Source organism: Hyla sarda, chromosome 6, assembly GCF_029499605.1.
Source record: "Hyla sarda isolate aHylSar1 chromosome 6, aHylSar1.hap1, whole genome shotgun sequence".
Classification (NCBI taxonomy): domain Eukaryota; kingdom Metazoa; phylum Chordata; class Amphibia; order Anura; family Hylidae; genus Hyla; species Hyla sarda.
Window position 1 is genome coordinate 68,380,835 of NC_079194.1, and position 5,753 is coordinate 68,386,587.

Consider the following 5,753-nt stretch of genomic DNA (forward strand, 5'->3'; position numbering starts at 1 on the left):
CCATTCTTCAGGCGGAAATTTTAAAGCAGATTTTCTGTTCACAAATTCTGCTTCACAAATTCCGAAGTGCGAATTTGTTAATGGAAACCCATTCACTATATTATACATTTTAGTAAGCGGAATTTCTGCCTGCAATTTCAAAGCGGAATTGCAGGCGGAAATTCCGTAGTGTGAACCTAGCCTCAGAGTATTTTGTCGAAACTAAGGCAGTGCTCATGGAATCCAGAGGATACGGAGAATGAGCAGTGGCGATGCCAGGGTTGGTGTCACCTAGTGCGGTAGAAAATTGTGTCACCCCATACCCCGCCCCCAGTAGCTTTTTAGCCTGTTGTAACAGACACCAGTGGTGTAGCGCGCTGTGTAAAATTATTTCCAGTATAATAATCAAATATACCCCAATCGCAACAGAATGGGACAGTGATTTTTACCATGTAAAACTACAGCTCCCAGTATGACCTAAGCAGTGGTTTAAGATTATGCTGGGAATTGTAGTTTCACCCATCATAACTTCATAACTGCAGAACTTACAAGTGACTACAGCTCTGATGGGACAGTCAGGTAGCATACACAATGATATCAATGACTAAAGGAGACATCTTCTCTATAGTCTTCCCTTATCTAATTCAGATGGTACATACCGCCAGGACTGGTTCCAGCTAAATCTTCTCTCTGCTGAACTTGATGCCCAGATGGCATTGGCTCCTCACTTTGTCAATTCCAATCTGCTATATGAAAACCATATACGCCCAGTGCCACACACTCTACCCTCTGACTATAATAGTACAACACACTGTGCACATGAATATAATACTACCCCACACAGTACACCTCTGAATCTAATATATAAAAAAGAAGTTTGCAGCAGCAATCTTGGTCAAAAAATGGAGTCTCTTAGCGCACTTTTTGATCAAAACGTGTCCACGTTAGGATCCCATCTGAAGTGAGTGGGGGACATGTTTTGATCAGAAAGTGCGCTAAGAGCCTCCATTTTTTTGATCAAGAATGCTGCCGCAACATTCTTTTTTGTATACTTTGTATTTGCCACAGCAGAGTGCACCTGTGCTATTTTTCCTTTTTTTTTTTTTTTGCTCTGAATACTGCCACACACTGCGCTCTCTGAATATAAACCTGCCACACACTGCGCTCTCTGAATATAAACCTGCCACACACTGCGCTCTCTGAATATAAACCTGCCACACACTGCGCTCTCTGAATATAAACCTGCCACACACTGCGCTCTCTGAATATAAACCTGCCACACACTGCGCTCTCTGAATATAAACCTGCCACACACTGCGCTCTCTGAATATAAACCTGCCATACACAGTCCCTCTGAATATACTACCACCACACACTGCGCCCTCTACATAACCCTGCCATACAGTGCACCTTCTGAATAAAATACCGTATTGACGCATAAAAACCATACCACCCTAGAAATTCCTTATAATATACACTATACCTCTGAAATTAAAAACACTCTGTGCCCCTCACATATAGTAATGTCCTATCCTGTGCCCCCAAATATAAAATATAATAATGCCCTCATCTCCCCCACATAACCCTGTGCCCCTCACATAAAATGCCCCCTGTCTTATGCCCCTAACATAAAATGCCCTGTGCTGACACGCTGCAAGCAAGATGTGCCTGCAGCGTGAGTGAGAGTGAATGGTGGAGCGGGAGCTGAATATTCTTGTGTACTGCATGAGGTGGGGTTTCAATCTCCCCTTGGATCCGCCACTGACGTCACATTTATTATGTCTTTTAGACTGGATTTACTAATGCCAGCCTAAACTCGCCGCAACTGATTGCACAACTGATTACAAAAGTGCACCAGTTGGCATCAGTTGTTTAGGATCTGGTGTTCATTGTGCATGTCGGACAGTGTAACACAAGATGGGTTCCTCTGTCTGGTGCCCATGTGGTGTCTTTCACTGTCTGTCGTCCAACTTGAGACGCTGGATGAATGTGAACTGTCCCATTCCAATGAATGTGATCAGCTCTACAATCAGTTTCCCTCTGGTGCTTTTTCTACAGCGTCGGGAGGGAAATCCCGCCGGATGAAGCACATATGTGTAGGGGGCCTTACACACTTTTTGCAGCTCATTTAACAAGAGCTTGGCAGTAAAGGTGTCATGCAACCCAGTACACCAAAGTTTTGGTGCAAAATATGGGCATAAAGTAAGCCAACCAATAGGAGATGTTAAACTTAACAATATCTAATGAAGCACAACATTTATCAAACACCCTGAGCCATACCTTTAGGGTATTCTTAGAACGTTGAGTCTAGGTTTACTTATGTCTGAGACGTTTGACAATCTTCCCCATTCTCTGTCTTCTGTACACACATCCGTGGACAGACTTCTTTCCCAGCATTGAAACTTTGGGAAAATATGGCTTGTAGGAGTCAATGAGGCTGGCTTCATTAGAAAAAAATTATCACACCGATTTTTTATTATTATTATTATTATTATTATTATTTTATTTTTTTTAATAACTGGGAATTCTTATGATAGAAAGTAGGAAAAAGGTCACCGATTATGGTCTACAAAAGGAAGGAAACAGTTTACCAGCCTCCACTTTGTTCTGCGCACGGATCACACCTCCGAGCAACTGAAGGCGCTCCAGCACAGATACGGGTACAACTGGCCTTTATTGAAATATTATAAAAAGCAGGTTGTACAGAGATACCCGGCATATGCCTCATAGGTGTCCTGAACTAAATACTTAGTATGTTCTGATTTTATGATATTTCAATAGAGGTCAAATATTTCTGTATCTTCAATGGATCATCTTGGACATTCTCGCCACTCATTGTACCCATACTATATTTGTAGTTTGTTTATTTGTGTAGAAGTGCTTGTGCTAACAAATACATGCTTTGTTCCTGGACGCAGATAAGGCCAGTTTCACACGGGCCACATTTTTGCCACAAGTCCCAGCCCAATCGTCTGCTGAGCTGTCAGACCAGGACTCGCAGCCGTAATATGGACAACAAAATGTTGCTGGACTATGCCCGCATGAAACTGGCCAAAAGCTTTTTGACTTTGTTTAAGGGGTACTCTGCTCCTCGACATCTTATCCCCTGTCGAAAGAATAGGGGATATGATGTCTAATCGTGGGGGTCTGGCTGCTGGAACCCACCGCGATCTCCTGCCCTGCACCCCGTAATCCACATACATGGAGAAAACTCCACTCCATGCTGGATTACAAACGACCATAGCAGCCACGACCCCATCCATAAATCTACCATAGACATTAATGGAAAGGGGTTGCGACCACGGCCGCCTGAAGCTTAGCACAGCGGGTATTCTAAACATAAAATGTTCAGAACGTCGGGGTGACGGGCTGCAGATCACAGGGAGTCCCAGCTGCCAGACCCCCCATGATCAGACATCTGATCCCCTATCCTTTGGAAAGGTGATAAGATGTCTAGTGGAGTACCCCTTTAACATACCTGGGTGTCCCTTACTTTGGAAAAACAAGTATAGGGAACAAATAAATCTTCTACTGTAAGGGTAGGATCACACGTGCCGTCATTTGTTGCATATTTTCTGCAGCTGATTTTGCTACCCATTGACTTCTATAGGTAGGAAAATACGCAGCAAAATACAGCACGTGTGACCCTACCCTAAAACTAGTATACAAAAATCAATGACGAGCAGAAACACAAAACCAACATTTATTGTCGAAAAACTGAAAATTTTACTAAAACATACGAATAACATAACACATCTCAGGAAAAACAGAAATCCAATATAAAAAAAACACAACTAAAATCTATATATTTTTTTTAAACGAGGTAACTAAAAGCTAGAATAAAAAATAAAAAAACTATAGATATGCATCTCTCACCAGAATTTTAAAGTTAACAGGGTAAGATACGAGCAGATATGAAGTTAGATGGGGACAATTGTCCTCCAAGTCCTTATCTAGACAGTGTAGTCTTGGTCCTACTCATCTACTAAAAAGAGGGCAAAATTTGGTCTTCGGTGCATAATGTGCAGCTAATCAAACGGGTGCTATAAACCAGTGTAAAGTGCAAATTTTCTGTTAAAAGTGAAATTATTATCCTCTAGAGATTGTTTTGTACCATATCAAGGAAAGCAACATAAAAAAACATGCATTTTCCATCCAATCCAATAGTTTATTCCTCTTTAAAAAAAAGAAAACCCCAAACCCCAAAAATGTGCTGTGTGTGCCTTTAAGGCAGTGGATTTTTTAAGTTTGTAACTGTGCCTAAGAGATAAGTGTCGCATAATATGGGAAAGTCTTAGGATGCACCCAAAAAATAAAACCTGACAAAAGAGGGAATGACCTTTAAAATGATTTAAATTTAGATCAAATTTAACTATATTTATTTAATAAAAAAAATATTTTTATATATTGACAAACGCCACCATGACACATATAACAGAAATAAAACAAATTATGCTATGAATATTGGGACTCCTGTAGAAGTTCCTAAAAATGTGTCTAGGACAGTGTTTTCCAAACAGTGTGTCTCTGGCTGTTACAAAACTACAACTCCCAGCATGCCGGGGCTGTAATCGCCGGAGACACACTGTTTGGAAACACTGGTATGGGAGATCACAAGCCATGCCGTAACAGTAAATCTAGCTATTGCTAAATTTTTACAATCTGCCGTTGGTTGCCAGGACATGCTGGTAGTTGTAGTTCTCCAACATCCAAAGTTTGGAGACCACTGACTTACAGTAATTTTCACTTCCTATAAACATTAGTTTTTCAGTGGTCAATATTGATATACTCGTCATGGACTATTCTCTACCCTTCGGGGACAGGTACATCCTTGGCCAGGTACGCCCATCAACTATTACAACTGTTCTCTCTGCCTGGCTGACACCCACCTTCCGCTATTAAAGGGGTTATCCAGGAACAGAAAAACAGAGCTAATTTCTTTCAAAAACGCTCCCTGTCTGTCTCCAGGTTGAGCGTGGTTCTGCAGCTCAGTTCCATTGAAGTGAATGGAGCAAAGTTGCAATTCCACACACAACCTGGGGACAGACGGGAGCTGTTTTTGAAAGAAATTAGCTCTGATTTTCTATTCCTGGATAACACCTTTAACCCCTCATGTTTCACCAGCGCCCAGGTCTTTGCAACCCTAGGTCTTTGCAGTTATATTATTTAATGTTGCTAGCATATATTTCTGGTATTTTGATCAGTACACATATTTTTCTAAGGAGATGTACACAATGGGGGAGATTTATCAAAACCTGTCCAGAGGAAAAGTTGCTGAATTGCCCATAGCAACCAATCAGATCGCTTCTAATTTTTCAGAGGACATTTCAAAAATGAAAGAAGCGATCTGGGCTATGGGCAACTCAGCAACTTTTCCTCTGGACAGGTTCGATGAATCTCCCCCAATGCTTACAGGGTAGAAATCTAATGGCGTTCCATAAAGCTCCACTAGCCCAGCAAAGGCCGAAAGCTGGTATAATGCATGAAATATGCAGCAGTCTAGTAGACTATGCTACACCATTAGAACACTATACAGTAAACAAAAGTACAGTATATTGCGCAGTGTGCTTTTTTTTGTTTTCTTCCAGTGGGGACCCTGTGTGTGATGTATCCTTCTATATGCCTATTCAGTGGCATATCCTGCAGCCCTATGATGGCGGTGTACATTGGGAGGGCTTATGGGCATGTACAGTAAATATTCCATAGATTTCTGGATATACCGTATTTCTTCTACACTGTTGACCACTGGCTTGTTGCGTTTGCCCCCCCCCCCC

General features: G+C 41.6%; 1 protein-coding gene across 2 annotated transcripts in view; it reads left to right on the plus strand.

Moving 5' to 3' along the window:
• LOC130275735 (actin nucleation-promoting factor WASL-like) overlaps positions 1 to 5,753 on the plus strand; it is a 139,104-nt gene that overhangs the window by 50,824 nt on the left and 82,527 nt on the right. The gene's annotated exons all lie outside the window — the stretch shown is intronic.